This window comes from Macaca thibetana, chromosome 3 (assembly GCF_024542745.1).
Source record: "Macaca thibetana thibetana isolate TM-01 chromosome 3, ASM2454274v1, whole genome shotgun sequence".
NCBI lineage: Eukaryota > Metazoa > Chordata > Mammalia > Primates > Cercopithecidae > Macaca > Macaca thibetana.
Genome location: NC_065580.1, coordinates 5,481,963 through 5,504,771, shown reverse-complemented (window position 1 = coordinate 5,504,771; position 22,809 = coordinate 5,481,963). Strand labels below are relative to the sequence as shown.

Sequence of the window (22,809 nt, the reverse complement as noted above, 5' to 3'; positions counted from 1 at the left end):
TTATGTACAAAAAAATATTTAGTACACATCTGGGGTATTGACTCTGATCAAGAGAATAGCTTAGTCCTAAGCATAAACATGAGTTAAGAGGAATTCTTTACTGTGGGATTTCATATCTGGTCCTGCCTTATGGGACAGTTTACTGTGAGTTTACTTACCTCTGAGCCCCTCTGTAAACACATCTGCCCCACATCCCATTCTCAAGGGATCTGTTTGCTAACTTACCAGATAATTAATTTAGGGTCAAGTGCTAATGACTCATAACGGCATAATATGTAATCATCCAAATCACATTCTCAGGATAACCAAGGGCCTCTGTATCTTAATCCAAAATAGTAAACAATGTGTGGATTATTGGCTCCTTAAGAAGATCAAGCTCTCATACATAGAATGAGCTCTGAACAAGATACTTAGCCTAAGACAAGTCAGGGTGATTCATGGAGTTGATATTTCTTTCACTGAAAATGCCAGAACGTTACTTTATTCAAATTGTCTGAATAATGTTGGATTTCTTATTGCCTCTAATTCATTGTCTCTGTTTACTTTGCAAATATAGAAAATATTGATGAAAATGATCATCAATATGAAAATAAAATGCTCCAAATTAATTCCTTTTTTCTATTACAAAGAAACCTTTACAAGTGGAAATAATTTGTATCTTCACAAGGCTACCTTGTTAGGTCACAATCTGGACTAAAGATTTTATCTAAAATTTTTAAGCATTTTTCTTTGCAAAATAGTTAAGCACAATTTTTAATAGTTATTTAGAAAATATTGGCTATAACCCTAATCTATACTTATTAATATGTATCCTTAGAACTCAGAGCTCTCTCTCTCTCTCTCTCTCTCTCTCTCTCTCTCTCTGTCTGTCTCAGCATGTGTATATAAAATTGCTGGTGCTAGTTGCTATGGTCAACATTTAAAGTGCTAAGCACAACACGAAATCAAAAATTCTGTCAGAAAGAAGCTTTTTCTACCACTTGAAAAATGTCCTCTCTGCCCAGACACTGCTTACAGCTTTCTGGCATGTGACTTAGGAACAAAGCCATGATTCTTTTACCAGAGAAGGTTTGGGGATATACTTTGAATGTTAAGTTATTTGGGATGATGTTTTTCTCATTTGATGCCAGCTGCCACTGTTCATGCAGAATTGAGATATCAGTTAAACTAAAGCAGATGCAAAATAGATATTATATCTAGACTAAGTATCATGCTTAGAATATAAACATATCTACGGTGCTTTTTTATAAAGATAAGGCTATGAATATTTCAGTAATGTTTGGTTTTCCTGATAGAATTTCGATTTGATCTGCATAGGGCTGAAATCTCTTTAAGAACACCACCATATACTTGGGTTTTGTGATCATTTGGATATGATCCACGGTTAGGTTGTCCTTCTTGTAAATGAAGAACAGGTTGAATAAATCAATTGTATAAAAATGTTATAAGTGAAGTTCTCAGTTGACTCCAGTTTTCTCTAGCTTTAAATTTGTGATGATGTGATCTTTTTGCAAGCACCATTTACATACTGATGTACTTGTTACATTTCATTCTAATTAGTCATTAACATATGTCTTCTAAGGACAATTGAGGAAGCATTCTCTTACCAGAACTTGTTATGAGTTTTTTTCTTTTTCCTGTTTCTCTTTCCCCTGCTTTCTTCAAAATGACAAGAGAGTTTTCTTTGCAGTCATTCAAAAGAGGCTCAGTGGAGTTAGAGTGAACTCATTAAATGTAGATGTGTAGTAACCATAACTAATTTTTGAGGAAGGCATGGCACAGATGACTGTATCCACCAGAAACAAGTTTCCTATTCCCTGATTCAATCACCCAGGGGATTGGTTCTGCTGGGGCAGCATGATGGGAACAGTTTTCAGTGTGTGGGGTAAAAACAGAGATGCTAGTAACAGTGTAAACACTTGTTTCTCCAGGGAAAGTTCTGGACCTGGCTCAAGACGGGACTCTTGTTCTTGACTTCCCTCTGTCCCGTGTCTTCTCGGATTCTCAGGCCAATGATGATGCTGCTCTTCCCCTCTGCATTCCCTAGATCACACATGAGGCTGTGAATACTTGTGCACCTCGTGTGTTGGGCATTTCCAAGAACCAGTGGCTTCCTGTGAAAGCTGATTCACAAGTATGTTTTCAGCTTGCTGTGCGAGCAATTAAATCCACTGCTCTCATCCACAGTAAAAACTCTCCACATGCTGCTTCACAGACCTTTTTTTCCCTTCAGCTTTAAACAGAGATGTTTAATGAAGATGAGATTTTTATTTCCTTTTCCATATATAGGACCTACTGAATGTGAGGTAGAAAGAACGTGGCTTAATATGATGGAGGTAATGGAGGCAGTATATAATTATCATTATCTGCTGCAATTAAGGCAGCATCACGCTGTGTTGTGACAGTTTATTGTGGTGTGTGGTGATGCAGTAAAGTGATATTTATACCTCCATGACTGCCTTGCCATTCAGAAATCCATAACTCTATAAATGCATTCTGTGGCTATAGAGCATATGTCTTCAGCACTTACCTATTAGACTGGGTCTTTACATTGAGAATGTGGCCCATGAAATGAGAATAAGCTCATAGAATAGATCAGAAAGTAAAAAACTCTCCAACAGCAATGATGAACAAAACCTTCTCCGATGCAATAAGGGTGTTGGGATCTATTGGTAAAAAGTCTGGGACCCATCTGGTGATAGGCCAGGACCCTGAGGCAGGGCTGGATACAATGGAGAGGGCTGCATTGCACCACACATTGGAGAAGAGGCACACTCATTTCAAGAAAGGATATGGGCTTGGCTGGGCGACACATGCAACTAAAACTCAAGACACACATTCTAACTTTCCCTCAAGCTGGAGTCAGGAGGCTGGCATACAAAGAGGACAATATAAAGCCAGTTATCACATGCCAATAAGGGTGGTGAAGAACCAAGTGTTCCATGCGACGTGGCTGTCTAGACCGTATTGTGCAGAAAAGAACCCAAGTGAGACATAAGAGCTGAAATCAGTGTTCTGAGCTGGACAGGACAGAAGCTCTAAGACAACCAAGTGGCATTTGAGTTCTGGCTTTGCCAGCGCAACTAGTGTGGCCATCATCCTATTTACTGTCTGTTGCATGGAGACATGATGGTACCCAGAGGACAGGGCTGTGGCTAAGTGTATTATTCTGTTCCCATGCTGCTATGAAGAAATATTCAGACTGGGTAATTTATAAAGAAAAGAGGTTTAATTGACTCACAGTTCTGCATGGCTGGGGAGGCCTCAGGAAATTTACAATCAAGGCAGAAGGCACCTCTTTACAGGGTGACAGGAGAGAAAATGAGTGCAGGCAGGGGAAATGCCAGATGCTTATAAAACCATCAGATCTCATGAGAACTCACTCAATATCATGAGAATAGCATGAGAAAAACCGCCCCCATGGTTCAATTACCTCCACCTGGCTCCGCTCTTGACACATGGGGATAATTACAACTCAAGGTGAGATTCGGGTGGGAACACAGAGCCAAACCATATCACTAAGGTTCACTTAGCTAATGTGTAGAAAGGGTTCAGGGCAATGTCTATAACATAGCTATCACTCAATAAAGGTTGCTGTTATTATTATTGTTTTCATTATAAAGTTATTATTCCAGAACAGCAAAAGCCTGCACCATCTATTCCAGCATATTTGGAGATTTAAAAGTACGCCACTGTTTCATTCTAAAGGAATGACTTGCCAAGATTTAAATTTCAAGTACTTTGGCACCCAGGGGAATCTCCACCATGTTGGTGCTGCAGGGGGTACAGGGCCCCTCATTTTACCCTTCTGGTGCCTCTCCACCCTGCTCAGTGCCCCGGGAGGACTGGCAGAAACTCCATTGCCATTTGGTGTTTGACTGTGTTTGGCCAATGGGAGGCACTGGCACGAGTTGGAGGATAGAAGGGAAGTGAGGCCAGAGCATTTGCACCCAACCTCCCTGCCCACTCATTCCCTGAACAGAAGCTAGAGCTTCCACCAAGCAACCTTGTCATTCAGCCTTCCCAGGTTGCAGGGCCTGCTCTCCTCCTGCATCTTCCACAAGCCTAGAAGGGGGAATGCCTTCCCAATTACAAGCCCCAGGTACTGCACTGTCCTTGGGTGGTTTCCCTAAATCTTGCCCATGCCTCTTTCCTTCACTTCCCAGTGTGAGGATGCTTCCTGCCTCCTGCCATGGGTACTTCCTGTTGTCCTTTAAATCACACCCATATAATTGTTTCCATGACTTCAAAACTATTTATAGCATACTTTACCTCATGCCTCTCTGTTCTCACCAACTAAAATAGCTTATATTTTAACCTTTGTCATAGAGACACACAAATACACACCTAGTACATAAACAAAGCAGAGGAGAGACAAATTAATCCTCTGTGCCTACGAATATGTTAATTTTTAAAAGCATTACTGAGATGCTTAGCAAAGTAGCAGGTGTTGTGAAATTGCATTTTTATTACCCTTCCCCATATCAGGCAAGGAAATTATGGTCTCTTCAGCTATCTTACCATTTGCTAAATGTTCCCAGTCAGTTATCACAGATAATGCTTGTTTTTAAATCATATTTAGGCAATTAGAAACTTTTAGGTTAATTAATTTTGTATATTAGAAGACAGGACTTTAATATAAATTTAAGGCAATGGGTTTAATATTGCTAATAATAATAGCTATCACAAACCATAAACATATTGATAATTTATATGCATGAAAATAGAGCCTCTGCATGTAAAAATATTGAAAATTAAGATAACACAGCTTTCAGCCTCAAAATGAAAACTTTCTGCATAGCTACACTCTCTAAGTAAGACATATTTGGCCAATGGCTTAAAATAAATGAATGGCAATTCTTTATTCAGACATACCATTATTCTCTAATGCATGTAGCATATCCAAATGATGCATTTGTTTCCAAAAATTGTACCATCAAATGTGATAAGAAGGGAAGTTATGAAGAAGGGTAAATAGGAGGACAAAGAAGCCAAGAATTGGGTTTGAAAGTAATGTACGTGTCCCGAAGGCCTCTACAATGAGCTATGCATCCTCCCTTTCTTATCATATTCAATGGTACAATTTTGGGAAAGATATGAGGGAATTGCAGTTGGCTACACTATGTTTATTATCTAGAAGATGAAAATAACCACCTAGTCAGGTAATGCAGATTTCTTCCCAGCACCAAGATAAAGAGATGTTTACTCATTAATGAGACGCTGTGGCAACGGAAGGAAAGCCAAGCTCTGTGACAGCATTCACCTGATTTCCGAAGACTGTCTTATTTATCGAGCTCCTCAATGTAGACAGATGGAGTAACCCAAAAGGCAATTTGGTGGTAGCAATTCTTTGGGGGAAAAAAGCTGAGAATGTGGCAATCCAGGTAAACCTCTCTGATGATGGCTCTAATGATTACAGCTGTCAATTAACTGATACTCCCCAATTTTGGTTGCAATGGCAGAGAATATGAAAGTCCTAAGGACAAAAAGAGCAAACCATCCTTGGGACTTTACATGTGGAAGGTGAGAGCTTGAGCCTGCGGGGCCTGACTCCAGGCTCCCAGAGTCAACATGTGATTCTATTTGGACTTGAGAAAAACAGGGGAAAAGAAAGATGAGGAGGCACAAAAGTTGTTTTAAAACCAGGATGTAGTTATAACAAATACAGCTGGAAAAGAGGAAATGAGATTTTAAAAATACAAGAAAGCAAAAAAGAGCCTCTGTTCCCGTTAATACCTCCTACTATGCTACCAAAGGTCAGAGATTGCAAATGGCTGTAATTATATGGCCACCGCCATGGACTGGCCTGTTAGCAGCAAAGTCAGGTCTGCTGGCAGGTTCCACTCCGACGTCTCAGCTCCACCGTTAGCAGCAAAGTCAGGTCTGATGGCAGGTTCCACTCCGACGTCTCAGCTCCACCGTTAGCAGCAAAGTCAGGCTGATGGCAGGTTCCACTCCAATGTCTCAGCTCCACATTTTAGGGTTATTCACCTGTCACCTTGAACAACACCTACTGCGGTTAATTATTAACTGTCACCTTCACATCACCCAGAGTGGGCTGATGTTACTGAACAGCCTCAGCCAACTCTCATCTAAACTCTGTGTTTGGTTTTCTAGTTTTTGTTTTGTTTTATTTTGTTTCAGGCATCATACCTAAATAATGCCAAAACATTTTTCTCCTAGTAGACAGATTATTTTCTCCTTCTAAATGTAATCAAAAATACAAACTCAAGCTGTGCTTGTGCTTGCCAAGAAAAGAACAAGCTAGATTTGGTGGCCTTCATAGTGTTTTTTTTAAATTTTAGGTTTCTCCAATTATCTCAATAAAAGTCCATTTTAATACATTGAAATATTTGAAATATATTTATAAAAAGTATGCATTAAGTAATTTAGAGCTAAACAACAAATCTGTAACATATAATACTATTTAAAGCAAGTATCTTCAAGGGTCAGTTTCCTTAATGCAAAAAAAGTCATGCAAATCAATATGTGAGAAAAGAAATAGACCAACAGGGAAAAATAGACAAATATTGTGAGCAGACAGTTTACAGGAAAAATGATATATAAGAAGATGCATATATCTTAAAATATATTAGTTCAATAATATTCTATCTTAAATGTTTTATTTCTACTTAAAACATATGTATGTATACTTGCTAACCTATCTTTTGACATAATTAGTTTTTCATGTTTTCTTTTTTATATAACTCTACCCATCATGCATTGCCTTTTATTTCCAATTTTGATTTCATCAAAGCATAGCAAAATGTAAAAACCTTCTAAGTGCTGACAATGATGGTTTTCAGCTTTATCCATGTCCCTGCAAAGGACATGAACTCATCCTTTTTTGTGGCTGCATAGTATTCCATGGTGTACATGTACCACATTTTCTTTATCCAGTCTATCATTGATGGGCATTGGGGTTGGTTCCAAGTCTGCTATTGTGAACATGTATCCCAGAACTTAAAATATAGTGAAAACAACAACAACAACAACAAAATCCTTCTAAGTGCAAAATCTCCCTAGATTTGTCCTTTTTTCTCCTCAGTCTTTTTTTTTTTAACAGCTTTGCTGAGATATAATTTTCATAGCATAAAGTTCACTCATTCAAAATGTATAATCATCCAGCCTGAGCAATTGGATAAGACTCTCATCTCTAAAGAAATTTAAATGAAAAAATAAATACAATGTGGAATTCAATGATTTTTTAGTATGCTTTAGAGTTGTACACCCATCGATTGAATTTAATTTTAGAACATTTTGTCACTCCAGAAAGAAACTTTATATATATTAGCAGTCACTCCCCACACCTCTTCCTCCTGCTCCCCAGACCAAGCAGCTGCCGCTTCCTGACTGTGTAGATTTTCATTTCTCTAGTCTGCACGTTTCATATAAAAGGAATCATGAACTATGTGGTCTTTCGTGATTGGCTTCTTTCGCTTAGGATGACATGTTTTCAAAGCTCATCCATGTTGTGGCATGTATCAGAACTTTATTTCCTTTAGAGGCTGAATCATCTTCCACCGTATGGATGGACCGTAGTTTGTTTATCCGTTCATCAGTCAATGGACATTTGAGCTACTTATCCTTTTTGCCTATTGTAAATAATGCTGCTATAAACATCTGTGGGTGTGCAAGTGTTTACCTGGATGTGTGTTTTCATTTCTCTTGGGTATATACTCAGGACTGAAATTGCTGAGTCAAATGGTAACTCCGTGTCTGACATTTTGAGGAACTGCCGGACGGTTTTCCACAGCAGCTGCACCATTTTAACAGTCCTACCAGTAATGTTTGGTTCGAATTTCTCCACAGTCTTTGCATCACTTATTATTATCTGACTTTTTTATTATAGCAATTTTAGTGGTTGTGAAATGGTAGCTTATTGTGGCTTTGAGTTGATACTCCCTTGTAGAAAAACAAGAGTCAAACTTTATGTTTTAAAAATTATATGCTTGGGGCTGGGCACAGTATCTCATGCTTCTAATCCCACCACTTTGAGAGGCTGAGGCAGGTGGATTAACTGAGGTCAGGAGTTCAAGACCAGACTGGCCAACATGGAGAAACCCCATCTGTACTAAAAAATACAAAAAATTAGCTGGGCGTGGTGGCAGTCGCTGTAATCCCAGCTTCTCGGGAGGCTGAGGCAGGGAGAATTGCTTGAACCCAGGAGGCAGAAGTTGCAGTGAGCCAAGATCACACCATTATACTCTAGCCTGGGCAACAGAGCAAGACTCCATCTCAAAAAAAAAAAAATATATATATATATGTATATATATGTACACACACACACACACACACACACGTGCTTGGGGCACTTTTAACAGGGAAAATATAATGTATGTGTTATGTCTGCTTCAGCCACAGATACGTGATGAGGCTTACAACTCTAAACATGCAGGCTTTACTCTTCTTGATTACTAAGAGGGATGGCAGTTTATCAACAGTTATTCAGGTTTTTGCTCCTTTCTGTCAATTTAAATCTCAGGATCAGTGAAAAGAGCCCAGGGAGAAGACAAAAGATCTGTGTGTCCCCAGCCCTGTCCCCAAACTGTCTGTAAGACCTTTCAGCCTCTGAAACTCATCAGCAGTAGCAGATAACTTGTCTCTGATATTTGACAGTGGTGATGTGAAGGTAAAGTGAACTGATTAATATGAATCAACTATGAAAAACTTAAAGCGATTTACCAGTGTCTTATATGGCAAATAAGTGTACTTAAAATAAGTGTATTTTGCACACACACACATCTATTATATATACAGGACTGAAAGAATAAAGAGAAATCTTTTCTTGTGTAGGAAAACGGCAGGGACAACAGTGATAGCAGTATTTTCTGGCAAAATGTTAGAGAATAAGACGGAGTATACAGAAAAATAAGGTTACTCATTCAAAACAACAGCCACAGATATTTTTTGCTGATATTGTTAGGATTGGGATTTATTTTTTAGATTTTAATGAAGATGGTAGGTTAATTGATAACCTTCGTGGCAGGAGACCATAATCTTGGCTTTCAGAATGTGAATAAAAGGGGCTTTAGTTTCTTTCCCCTTTTTGTAATATAGTTGTCAACTAATAACTACAGCTTGGGGTTTTAGCGACAGTCCAAATGACATTTTAATGAATAAAATTTGGCCATAATTAAATTACACATAAAAACATATCACAAGTACCTCTTATTTAACTTTTACTTCTTTGCCAGTATATAAAGTGGTCAATAAGACTTCTATTCGAACATAGTGTATTTTATATAGTTTAGAGAGTCATTACTCCATGGTTCGGTATGAACCTTCTTTTTGCCACAGTTTGTACCTTTTCATCACTGTGACTTCATCAGGAACAAGAATTTCATCCCTGCAGCAAAGACCACTGTGAATATGGTTGCAGGGTGACAAAATCATTCTCACAATTTTTATGCTTTCTGAATTTCTCTTGCAAATATCCACATTAATGGTGCTAATATTCTTCCAGCCTTCAAAACTCATGCTGTTTTATTTCTCACACTTGCCCTTTATTCTCTTTTTAATGGATCCACAATCATTCCATCTGTAATGTTTTGCCTTAAACAGCAGTTTTTTTTTTTTCCCAAGTGTCTTCAAGAACTATTTGTATTAGCATCAACTGGGTGCATGTACAGAATGCAAATTCATAGGCCTGAAGCTAGGCTGGATCAGGGTGTGGCCTGGAAATCTGTATTTTCATAAGCGTCCAGGTACTTCACACGTGCACTTATATCTTGTACATACTGCTATGGAAGGTGCTTTGCTCTAATTAATCAAACAAGTATGTAAAGAGTAAGCCTCAGAGCATACTAAGTAATACTATGGGCCATGGCAGTAAGAACTGGCTCATTTAAATACTGTTACATTATCAGGACAAGTATTAAATATGTAATTTTTAGTAAATATGCCACTGGTTGCCAGATGAATTCTCATTGATGTAGCAATTTTCACATTTATGTATATTTATAATTTTAAAATGATAGATAACATATACTGAATGCTTACAATTAGCCACGCCCTGTTCTTCATAAATTAATCCATGTATATTAGTATTTTACATTTACTCATGTATACAGCATGATGAGCCACAAGGTGCTATCATTATCATCATTATCATCTTAGATGGGGAAACTGAGGCATGGGGGCCTCACAGCACTACTACATGGCAGAGCCATGATTCCGCAGTAAATAATCTAGTATCAAAGCTCTGGTCCTTAGCAATTTAACAAATAGAGAGACCTATACTGTCTCTAAAGAAAGTGTAGGTCTTTAAATGCTGTTTTGAACAGACTTCCATATACCTATGTATAGAGTAACCAACTACAATTGAACTTTTATGATACCTTCTCAGACTCTACAGCTAGATGGCTGTCTTTAGTCCATTTTGCACTGCTACAAAGAAATACCTGAAGCTGAGCAATTTATGAGGAAAAGAGGTTTATTGGGCTCACAGTGCCCAGGCTGTACAAGCAGCATGGAGCCATCATCTGCTTCTGGTGAGGCCTCAGGCTGCTTCCACTCACGGTGAAAGGTGGAGGGAAGCTGGTGTGTGGCAATTACGTGGTGAGGAAGAACACAAAACAGAGAAGGGGAGGTACCAGGCTCTTTTTAACAACTGGCTCCCATGGGAATCATGTGTGAGAACTCACTCACTGCCCCCCACCAAGGAGGGCATTAATCTTTTCACCAGGGATCTGCCCTCATGACACAAACACCTCCCATTAAGCCCCACTTGCAACACTGGGGATCAAATTGCAACATGAGATTTGGAGGGGCCAAACAAACCAAATGATAGCAATGTCTGTGACATTTAAACAATATATTCATCCATTTAAAACTATGGAGGCCTACCTAATTTAAAATGAATGAAAATAGACAATAATCCTACCCTTATAATGCCTATAATCTAGTTGCAGAGATTTTTAAAAATTCTAACTGTTCCATAAATAAACATAACTTTGCAACTTTGGCAAATAATACAAAAGAGAATTACACAGAATTGTGAGACTTTTAAAAGATAGTTTATCCTCGACAGGAAAGTCTGGAGGGCCTTCCTTGTGAACAGATGAATGGATGAACAGGCATTAACTTGGTGAAGCAGGGACCGGTGATGGGGAGCACTGCCCTCGGAAATGGAAGACTGCTGTTACAGAACAAATCCACTATGGAGAACATCTAGAAAAGGTCAAAGGCCCTCGGAAATGGAAGACTGCTGTTACAGGACAAATCTGCTATCGAGAACATCCAGAAAAGGTCAAAGGCACTGCGGAACTACCAAGGAAATGAAGACTTCTGTCCTCATGTCCAAAAGATGGAAGAACAGAGAGGTAGAGAAATATATAGGAGTGATATTCACTCATTTGCACAAGGCAGCTGACAGGTTGTGGGTCTCTATAGACTCAGGGTCTAAAAGTAGAAGTCCTGAGAAATACACTAGAGTTTGAACTGGAATCCCCAAAGACTACATACCAGAAGAAAAGAATTAAAGATGGATTGCTCCTCAGGACGAAAGCCCAGACTGTAAATTGTTAACTCTTGTCTACATTAAGACTATTTGCCTTCTTCCTAACTACCTGCCAGAAGCAAAAGTGAATCCACTCTGAAGGAAGACAAAGCATCTAGAGCCTCAAATTATCTTCACACCTAGTATTGGAAATATGAAGTATTGAGCCAAAAATTATCAAGAAAGATAAAAATAACTGAACAAAGAGCAACAGCAACACACAAATACACAAATACACACACACATACACACACCCCGCAGAATAACAGAAGAACCAGAAGGAAGTTATTAGATATGGACTTTAGCAAGTTTGTAAAACTAAATCATAAAATGTAGACTTATTATTTATTTATTTATTTATTTATATTTATTTATTTATTTATTTTTGAGAGGGAGTCTTGCTCTGTGGCCCAGGCTGGAGTGCAGTGGTGTGATCTCAGCTCACTGTAACCTCCACCTCTCAGGTCCAAGTGATTCTCCTGCCTCAGCCCCCTGAGTAGCTGGGATTACAGGTGTGTGCCACTATGCCCAGCTAATTTTCGTATTTTTAGTAAAGACAGAATTTCACTGTGTTGGCCAGGCTTTTCTCAAACTGCTGACCTCAAGCGATCCACCTGCCTAGGTCTCCCAGAGTGCTGGGATTACAGGTGTGAGGCACCACGCCCGGCCCAAAATGTAGAATTATATCACGAACTGGAAACCATTAAAAATCAAATGGGCATATTAGAATGGAAACAAAATAAGATATGAAATTAAGAACTCGATGGATTTAACAACCAATTAACACAGCTGAAGAGAAGATAAGGGAGCAAACAAAAAAATTCAATATCTGGTTACAAGTAGAAAAATGTAGAAAACAGTGTAACATGCATAATAGATGTTGGAAACCTCTAGTATAGGTGTAATTAAAGTTGCAGAAGGAAAAGCGGGAGAGAATAGAAAGGAAACCATTACAGATGAGATCATTTCAAAAGCAACAGAAAAATCCAACAGATTTAAGTTGCGCTATGAACTTCAGACAGATTACAACAGACAAAAGGTACCTAAGGATATCACAATAAAATTTCTGAAAACTGAAGACAAGAGGAAGTCTAAAAAGCAGGCAGAGACAAAATATATGCTATGTTTATGGGGAAATAATAATACTAATAATGACTGTATAAGAGTGCAAATCAGAAGATGGAGACATGACATTGTCAAGTGCACAATGAAAATAAATGCCAGCCTAGAACTCCATACACTCTAAAGTTCTCCTTCAAAACAAAGGAAAAATATAAGGACATTTTTTGAAAAACAAAAACCTAGGAAATTTGTCAAACTTCCAGTAAAGGAATGACTGAGAGAATTCTTCATGCAAAAAACATAATCACAGATGAAAATAGATAACTTAGAAAGAGAGAATGTAAATGATAAGTATGTGACTAAGTCCAAGGGAATACTGATTGTATAAAACAATGATTAGAAAAAAAATACCTACATAAATCATGATAAATAATAGCACGAAAGACAGGATTTTGTTAAATAGTATTTGATTACTCAAAGTTCCTTATTACCTGAAGAATTGTAGATATTGTAACTGTCAATTTAAATTAATATGATTATCAATATAAGATTCTAAGAATATATTTTGAATTTATAGGGTAAACATTGAAAGAATAATAATAATTGTTTAATAACAGGCTAATTTGAAGAAGATTTATCAATAAACATAAACATAATTAATCCAAAAGAGGAAAAATGGGACAAACAAAATTAGTAAGATTGATTGGCATGCCAGTGTGTCAGTGATTGCATTAATGCAAATAGATGAATACTCAGATTAAAAGGCAAATTTGTCAGACTGAATTAGCAAATAAAGAGAGGCAGCTCACAAAAAAAGCTGCCTAAAATATGAGGACAAAAAAAAAAACCCCTGAAAAAAAGAGAGTTAGTTAAATACATGCAAGCAGTAGGCAAAATAAAATTGGCATATATGATTTTGCAAATGACACTGAAAGGCAAGAAATGACACATTTCTAAACACAAATAGTGTCATTGCATTAGGATTAAAGGGTCTATCTGACAAGAATTTATAATCCTAGACTGGTATGCACCTAATAATATAGCTTCAAAATATATAAAGCAAATATTGACAGAATTAAGAGGGAGAATAGACAAATCTACAGTCTTAGATTTTACCTGAGTAACTGAAAGAACATCCAAGAAAAAAAATCAATAAGGATGTAGTAGATTTGAAAATCACAATGAACTAACTTGATCTAGTTGAAAAATACAGAAATACTACATCTGCCATTTTAGAATATACATCATATTCTATCCAATATGTAATTCATTGCCTGAATTGACCATATGTTTGAAAACAAATTACACACACACACAGTATCACCAAGTATAGGGATTGAAATTCTGAGTACTTTTTCTCTAACTACAGTGAGATAAAGCTAAAAGTTAATATTAAAAATATACCTCAAACATCCTTAAATGTTTGTAAATTACTTCTAAACAACTTATTGGCCAAAAATAAAAATTATAAAGGAAATTAAACATGCCAATTTTATAACTTAACGTCTCAATAATTTACCCAATAGAACAGCAAATAACACACAGTCATACATTGCTTAATGACAGGATACTTTATGAACCCAACATTCAGTGATGTTAGTCATTGTATAAACATCAAGGAGTGTACTTACATGAACCTAGAGGGTACAGCTTCCTACACGCTTAGCCTGTATGGCATAGTTCCTATACTACCAACCTGTACAGCATGTTGCTGGACTGAATGTTTAGATCTAAACATAGAAAAGGTACAGTAAAATTATGGCATAAAAAATAAAAAATGTTACATCTATGTAGGGAACTTACCATAAATGGAGATTCTAAAACTGGGAGTTGCTCTGAGTGAGTCTGGGAGTGAATGGTGAGTGAATGTGAAAGCCTAGGCCATTACTGTACACTACGGTAGACTTTACCAACACTTTGCACTTAGGCTATACTAAATTTGTAAAAAGAAAAATACTTTTCTTTCTTCAATAATAAGTTAATGTTAGCCTACTTTAACTTTTTTACTTTGTAACATTTTTATTTTTTAAAAAATTATTTGATTCTTTTGTAATCACAGCTTAAGACATAAATAGTACAATTGTACAGATATTTCCTTTATATTCTTATTCTATATGCTTTTATCTATCTTCAAATTTTCTTTCATTTTTTACTTTTTAAACTTTTTGTTAAAAATTAAGACACAAACACAATTTTGTGTTTATTATTATCAAAAATTATGTACCATACATAGTTGTATTGCTATACTTTTAAACAAGTGGCAGTGCAATAGGTTTGTTCATACCAGTATCACCAAAAACTCATGAGAACTGCATTGTGCTATGGTGTTAGGACAATGATGATGTAACTAGGAATAGGAATTTTTCAGCTTCATTATAATCTTCTGGGACTACTGTGGTATATATGGTCTGTCATATGCTGACCGAAATGTTGTTATGTCATGCATGATTACATAAAGAAAATAGGAAAAAATAGTACATATGACCGATCTTATTAATTAAATAGATAAAAAGTGCATGACACAACTCAAAAAGCTAAAAGTTGTTTTTCAACCAAATAATTAAATAGGTAAACACCAGGGAAGATTGAATTTTTAAAAAATCAAGTATTACCCTATTCCAAATGAAAAAGAACATCATTTTAATGGAAGCCAAAAAGAAGTAGTATTTGCAATGCTTATTAACTGACAAAGAACTCATATCCTGGATATATTAGAAGGTTTGACAAATCAATAAAGATATCACAAATCCTGGACACTACAAATGACAAATGGGCAAAAACATTAACAGGCACTTCACAAAAGAAAATATCCAAATTATTAAGAAACATATAAAAGCTTTCCTTTTCACTGTCATTAGTTTTTAAGGCAATGCTAGATACCCGTGTACTCTCATCAGAAATGTTACTCAAAAGTGAAATAAAACAAAATATAACCCGACAATATCAAATGTGAAGAAGAATGTGAAGCAACAGGTCACTCACATCCTACTTGTTTGGGAGTAATTTTGTGTAGCCTCTGTTTATCAGTAAGGCTACACAAGGCTGAATATCCACATTCTAATAAATTGGCTAAGGCTAAACATACACCTAATAAATCTATCAAATTTATAGATATATAGCCTTCAGAAATTCTTACATGTGTAAATCAAGACTATAATAAGAATGGTCATAACATCACTATTTATGTTAGTGCCTAACCAAGCAAAAAAATCCAAATGGACTCAACAATAGCATGGATTCATTATGAAATGTTCATACCATGGAGTGCCATGCAGTGATGGAAGCTGACTACAGCTACATACAACGTCTCCGAGTCTCCCAAGGGAGCCTGAGTGAAAGAAACCATTTACATTGATTTCATTTATATGGAGTTCAAAATGCTCCCTAGCTAACTAGTGTTAGAAGTCAGGATAATGATTTTCTCAGGGAAGAAATGGGATTGTAACCAGAAGAATGGACCAAGAAATCTTTTGAGACACCACTTATCTCCTGTCTCCATCTGGTTGTGATTACATGGATGTATGCACTTTGACATAAGTTATTAAGTTGTAGACTTATGACTTAGGCACTTCTCTCTAAATGTGGTACTTCAACAAGATGTTTTGATTTATTTTTATATTAAAAGACAGAAGAAAGGGGAGAGTATTTAAGGTAAAGAAAATAGCATGAAAAAATCTCTGTGCAGGAATTAAGTGTGTACAAAGATTGAATAAAGCCATTTGAATGGAGTACAGAGGTGAAGAAATAAAGATAAAGAGAGGAGGAGGGGAGATGGGAAAAAAGGAAGGCGGAAGGGAGAAAGAAAAGACAACGGAAAAAGAAAAAAAAGAAGCTCGAAAAATAAGTAATGGCGGCACCTCTCCAAGGTCCTGAAACTTGGATGCTTCCCTAACAGTAATGAACGCCCGAGAAGGGGTTTAGCTGTGGAGAGGGTGGTGATGTGATGAGATGTGTACTTCAGATATTTCCAGATGAATGCACTGGAGAAGGGAAAAAAAGTAGATGTGAGTGGATGAAGAAAGAACTCACAGCAATTGTCCAGCAGAGAGAAGTGGGTCTGAGTTACCTGGGTCTGAGTGTTGGTGATAGGGAAGCTGCAGGAACGTATAATTGTGTGGATGTTGGGGGTATAGGGAGAAGGAGCTATGCTTAAAATATGCTTAAAATACCAAGCTTTTCTAACTCCAAAATACCTTTTATTTATTTATTTGTTTGTTTATGTATTTATTTTGAGATGGAGTCTCGCTGTGCCTCCCAGGCTGGAGTGCAATGGTGCCATCTTGGCTCACTGCAACCTCTGCCTCCTGGGTTCAAGCAATTCTCCTGTCTCAGCCTCCTGAGTAGCTGGGACTACAGGCGCACGCCACCACAGCCAGCTAATTTTTGTATTTTTAGTAGAGATGGGGTTTCACCACATTGGTCAGGCTGGTCTTGAACTCCTGACCTCAGGTGAACCACCCGCCTTGGCCTCAAGATGCTGGGATTACAGGCATGAGCCACTGCACCCGGTCCAAAACACCTCTTAAAAAGTCATTTAACCACGTTTCTCTTTTCTATAGCTCGTTGTAAACAATTAATTCCCATATTTAATAGTGAAGTCCTTTTTGTATTCTAGTTTAATAATACTATTTCATGGGTTGTTTTAATAGGAATTTCCTAGTCAATATAGTTTTATTTATAACCTCATTGGAGGAAGAGTTTTATACATATTTTATAGGGATGGGTCCAAAAGTCCCTGCTATGTTGGTAAACACATAATTAAATTTTAAAAAGCTATGGCCTTCTAAATTTTTCCCTCTTTTGAAATAAATATACACAGATTTTTGACTCGTTTATCAACAATTGTGCTACCTTATAGGAAAATTAACAAGGTTCATTTATGAATGTGTCACAAAACTGCTTTTCTTGAACTGCTGATGTTCAAATATTATAATTTTATGCCATCTGTGATATGAGCATTTGTTACATATAAGTTTTATCATAAGCAAACTTTTAAAAACTCATAAAAGCCCTCCCTTTGTTTAAATGTGTTTTGTATATCTATCGCTTTCAGTTTATAAGTGTTTGACCATTGCTCTTCTATAAAAGAGTCTACAAGAACTCTAAAATATTTATAGATATTTTAGAGTTCTTGTAGACTCTTTGCTTACGTGTCTTGGATCTGTATACATATACATATATGTGTATGTGTATTACATATACAAATAAATATACATATAGATTTTGTGCTTAAAAAAAAAAAGAACTCTAAAATATATAATGTGCTCCACTGATTCTGTAAAATAGATATGTAATTCCCATTGCTCAAAGATACTAGGAATCACATACACTTAACTGCTTATATTTTCCAATACTTTGCTTAGTTACAACATTTCTATACAAAGATATTCTCATGTATAAAAGAGCCCAACAATTGTTTCATACTTCTTACACTTCCTTAAGATAGTATTGAATACCAACAAAATACTACTTGAGTCAAGAGGCCTTAATCAGTCTGTTAGAGTAGGAAACTGAAGAGTTAAAATAGTTGTGGTATTGGCCTACACCAATATGTGACATGGGACACGGCTGTGGATATGACATTCGGATTCCATCCTCTGTTCCTCCTCTTGTAAATTGAGTCTGTAGCCGAACACACTTGTTAATGCTCAGAGACAAGTATGCAGGGAGAAAAGAGACACTGAGCTAGATCCCTGTGTATTTTGGTTCATACCTGAGATGAACCTGAAATACAGTCTATTACCTGAAATAGGAGACCAGTATGTTGTAATGAATTTAGTCTGAATTATCTCATTCCTGAGAGGTTCCTGTTAAATTGAGCAAGTACGAGATAGACATGAACCGAAATCATTTCTTTGACTCTTAGTCTACTCTGGGAAAGTGAAACATTGCCAAAGATAACAGTCTTTTAATTAATTTTGGAGGTTTGTTTGTGTATACACTTGGAATTTCTTGGATACATGCTTCATTAATAGGCCAATGTGCCTGGGTTTAAAGAAGATATTTATTTTTAAATTTAATATGTCAATTCTTGGTTGAAAGTATAGTGGAAGGGGCAGCAGCATAAATATCCTCTCATTCATTGCTTCATTTGTTCAAGAAACATGAATTAAACAACCTACTACTCATCAGTCACAGTGTGAAAGTAGCAGGACCCAAAGACGAACGTGCAGGCATATGCCTTCAAGTTGGGATGCAGAGGCAGCCATGCCAATAAGTAAATATGTGTGATAAGTTGTTAGATGTGCAATTCTAGCTATGATTGATTTAATGGCCAACATAGCCCTTGTAATATAACATTAGCACGGAGGTGAGATTAAATTCTGTTTCCATCTCTTGGTTGCAAAGGGTCAGTGAGGAAACGGGTCGTCTCTGAGCAGGGTTGACACTGGACTTAATAGTTTTGCATGGATGATCTATAAATGGCTCTTCTCTAATCCTTACTACCTACCCAAATGATATCCTTGTCATTCCAACCCAAAATTAGTTCAGGAGCTTCCTAGCCTGTCCTCCTGTCTCCTTGCTTTGGAGGGTGGATTTGATTTTAAAGTATGGATCACACTACATCAATGTCCACCTGGGGGCCTTGGCTGCAACATTCCCGTTTTTGTAGGACACAGCTCACATGGCTCTCACTGCTGGTCTCCACATGTCCTTACCCTCATTTCCATCACCCAGCTCTGCTTCCAGGTGGTAGTGTACTGAACTACTCAGGCCATCCCTCTCTAGGCATTCATTTTCCCTGGCTCCAGGTCCTAATGGCTAAATTTGCATTGCTCCTATGAGATGCATTTCAGCTGTCATCACTTGCATTAGCTTTCTTTCCTATTTGCCTAAAGACCCAAGGAGCCCTGCCATCTGTATTACTGTATCATATTTGTACAGTTATTTTTGTTGTCCATATTGTTATTTTGGGCGTCACCCACCAGACACTGTGAAATCCTCAAGGACAGGGACTGTTTTCTATAATAAAATCTATCACATGTCATCAAGCTTGGCATATCATTAGTCTCTCAACATATTTTAAGTTAATTTGTTGAATTTCTGAATGGATAATTGAGAGAAGGTAAAAACACTGGTTATATGCTTTCTCCAAACCATTATTATCATACCTGTGTATTTTGTAAGAGAAATGCTGACACATCTCATACTTTTTCTAGTAGATATCTTCCTGAACATTTATGGGTAAATTAAATTGTATGAAATGAATAATGCCTTCAGTGAAATAGGACAGCTCACATTTTAAAGAACATCAGTAATGAACTAATCTGTGTAAAAGAATAGTTTTACTCTCTTTTCTTATGTCACCTTGACTGTCACTTTTACAAATTGGGAATTTTACACGTTGAGTTTCCTTATGTTGAAGTTCTTCTAGGTAAAGGTATTAATGCAGTTAAACTTCTAGTAATAAGTAACACGAAAAGAACGCTGATAAAGTGACATGAGGAATCTGTTCCTGTGTTGTAAACATTTCCTGATGTCAAAGGTGAAACTGAACATTTTGCCAAAAGTCTCAACCTAAAGCCACTTTAATCAAAGCAGTTGCTAATGCCAACAGTACATAAATCGAGGATGGAGCAACAGGATCGACACCAGCAATGGCCGCATTGTGGTAGGTGTGGACAGAGCCTGCCGGAATTAAACAGATGCCAGGAGTTAACACTAGGCAAAGGTAAATGGGATAGGTGCTGTGAAACATGGCAGATCCTATGGGACTTAGGTGCTCCCAAACACGGCAGATTCTATGGGGCTTGGGTGCTGAAAAACATGGCAGATTCTATGAGATTTAGGTGCTGTGAAACATCACAGATTCTATGGGATTTAGGTGCTGTGAAACACGGCAGATTCTATGGGATTTAGGTGCTGTGAAACACGGCAGATTCTATGGGGCTTAGGTGCTATGAAACGGGGCAGATTCTATGTTCCCAAACCTAGCAGAAACAGTGCGGTGAGAATCATAAAGTAAACATGCTACTCCTGTGATTTGGGTGAAAAAAACAAACAAACCAACAAAAACAGGAAATACAGCTACAAAACCTAGATGGAGAAGAGCCAAAACTGTTGATAGATATAGGACCACTTTTGCATCCCTGTTTGTGAATGCAATAGCACAAGAAAAAGTCATTTTGAGGATGGGATAGGAAATGAGCTTCTGATGGTGATGCTGTCTTCAAATGGTTCCTAGTTGAATTTTCTCAGAAATTTTAATACCCAAGATTAATACAGAAATTGAGAACTATCCAATGTTAAGCACTTTTTCCTTACACTTGCTTTCCTTCTTTTTCTTTCTTTCTTTTTTTTTTTTTTTTTTTTTTTGAGATAGAGTTTCATTCTTGTTGTCCAGGCTGGAGTACAATAGCACGAACTCAGCTCACCGCAACTTCTGTCTCCTGGGTTCAAGCGATTCTTCTGCCTCAGCCTCCCAAGTAGCTTGGATTACAGGTGTCCACCATCAAGCCCAGCTAATTTTTGTATTTTTAGTAGAGACAGGATTTCACCATGTTGGCCAGGCTGGTCTTGAACTCCTGACATCAGGTGATCCACCCGCCTCGGCCTCCCAAAGGGCTGGGATTACAGGCGTGAGCCACCGCGCCTGGCCCCGCCTTTCTTACAGAGACCTCTTATCCTCATTCTTTTCCTCTCCAGTATTCCATATGGCAGTGGCTCGAGGCAGACAAACTACAAAGAATGAACAGGCATTACTGGAATATTCAGGATTGCTTTGCTGTTTCATTCTGTGCAGTGTTTCCTCCTATGCCTGCTTTTCAGCCTTATCCTTTCTGCAGGGCTCTGGGTCAGAAGCTGGGCAGGAGGAGCAGAACACGGCACCTCTGACAAGTGGCATGACTGAAAGCTGTTGGTTAAGTGTTAGGAGAAAATGTGTCTAACAGGGTTATTTGTTTCTTAACATAAAGGTTTAATCCATATGATTCCACTTCCCATTTCCAGGGATAATTTGAAGGAAACTATAAAAAATAGAAGGTTAAAAAATATGTTTGTCAGCTGGGTGTGGTGGCTCACGGCTGTAATTCCAGCACTTTGGGGAGGCCGAGGTGGGCGGGTCACCTGAGGTCAGGAGTTTGAGACCAGCCTGACCAATATGGTGAAACCCCATCTCTACTAAAAATACAAAAATTAGCCCGGCGTGGTGGCGGGCGCCTGTAGTCCCAGCTACTCAGGAGGCTGAGGCAGGAGAATCACTTGAACCCGGGAGGTGGAGGTCTCACCACTGCACTCCAGCCTGGCAACAGAGCGAGACTCCGTCTCAAAACAAATATATATATGTTTGTCTTCTTGATTTTTCCTCTCTCCTCCATCACACGGTGATGGAATGGGAAAAGGCAGGTTGTGGGGAGCAGTTTGGAGTCCCATGCTTGGTGGGCAAGACAGGGAGGAAAATTCTAGATGAACGAATGCTGCTTCAAAGGAAGAAGAAAAAGAACCGTTTTAATCCTGCTTACAATCAGATTTAGATTGCTGATATTTTCTGTCCACACACAACTGGGTTTATCCTGACATTCAACAGTGTAAGTGACCTGTACTCTAAGCATTCCCTTCTAGAGAAAGGTTGTGATTGAGCAGCCTGCTGTTGTCTGAATTTTTGTCTCTCCCTTTTCCAGAATTCATATGTGAAACCTAACCTCAGGGTGATGGTGTTAGGGGGTGAGGACTTTGGGAGGTGATGAGGTGATGAGGGAGGAGCCATCATGCTGATAAAAGGAACCCCAAGGAGGTGCCTTTCCTCACACCATGTGATGCCCAGTGAGAAGGCGCCATCTGTGAACCAGAAATCAGATTCTCACCACACAAAGCGTCTGCTGGCACCTTGGTCTTGGACTTCCAACCTTCCAACTGTGAGAAATAAATTCCTGTTGTTTATAACCCACCCATTTGACTGTATTTTGTGGTCGCAGCTAGAACACAGTAAGACAAATCCCAACAGAGAAGAGTGCTTCTAGAACCTGAAGTGCACCTACCACTTTCTAGCAAAGCCTGATCCACATTACTTTAAAAGTGACTTTTTCAAGCATTCTGCTTTGGTTTACCTATTTCTTCCACTTACCTCTCTCAAGCCCAAATCATTAGTTTACACTTGTAACCAACTGCTCGTGCATATGTGCTAACATGTTTTTGCATATAATATACATACATTAATACATAATGTATCATGCATGCTTGCAGGTGGGCATTGTGGGTAACTTACATGTAATTACTGTTGCAATTACTTAGAATCATCTGCTTCTTTG

The 22,809-nt window shown here is 37.8% G+C and overlaps 1 protein-coding gene across 1 annotated transcript in view; it reads left to right on the top strand.

Moving 5' to 3' along the window:
- The window catches only part of DPP6 (dipeptidyl peptidase like 6), a 1,147,427-nt gene that overhangs the window by 101,244 nt on the left and 1,023,374 nt on the right, over positions 1 to 22,809 (top strand). The gene's annotated exons all lie outside the window — the stretch shown is intronic.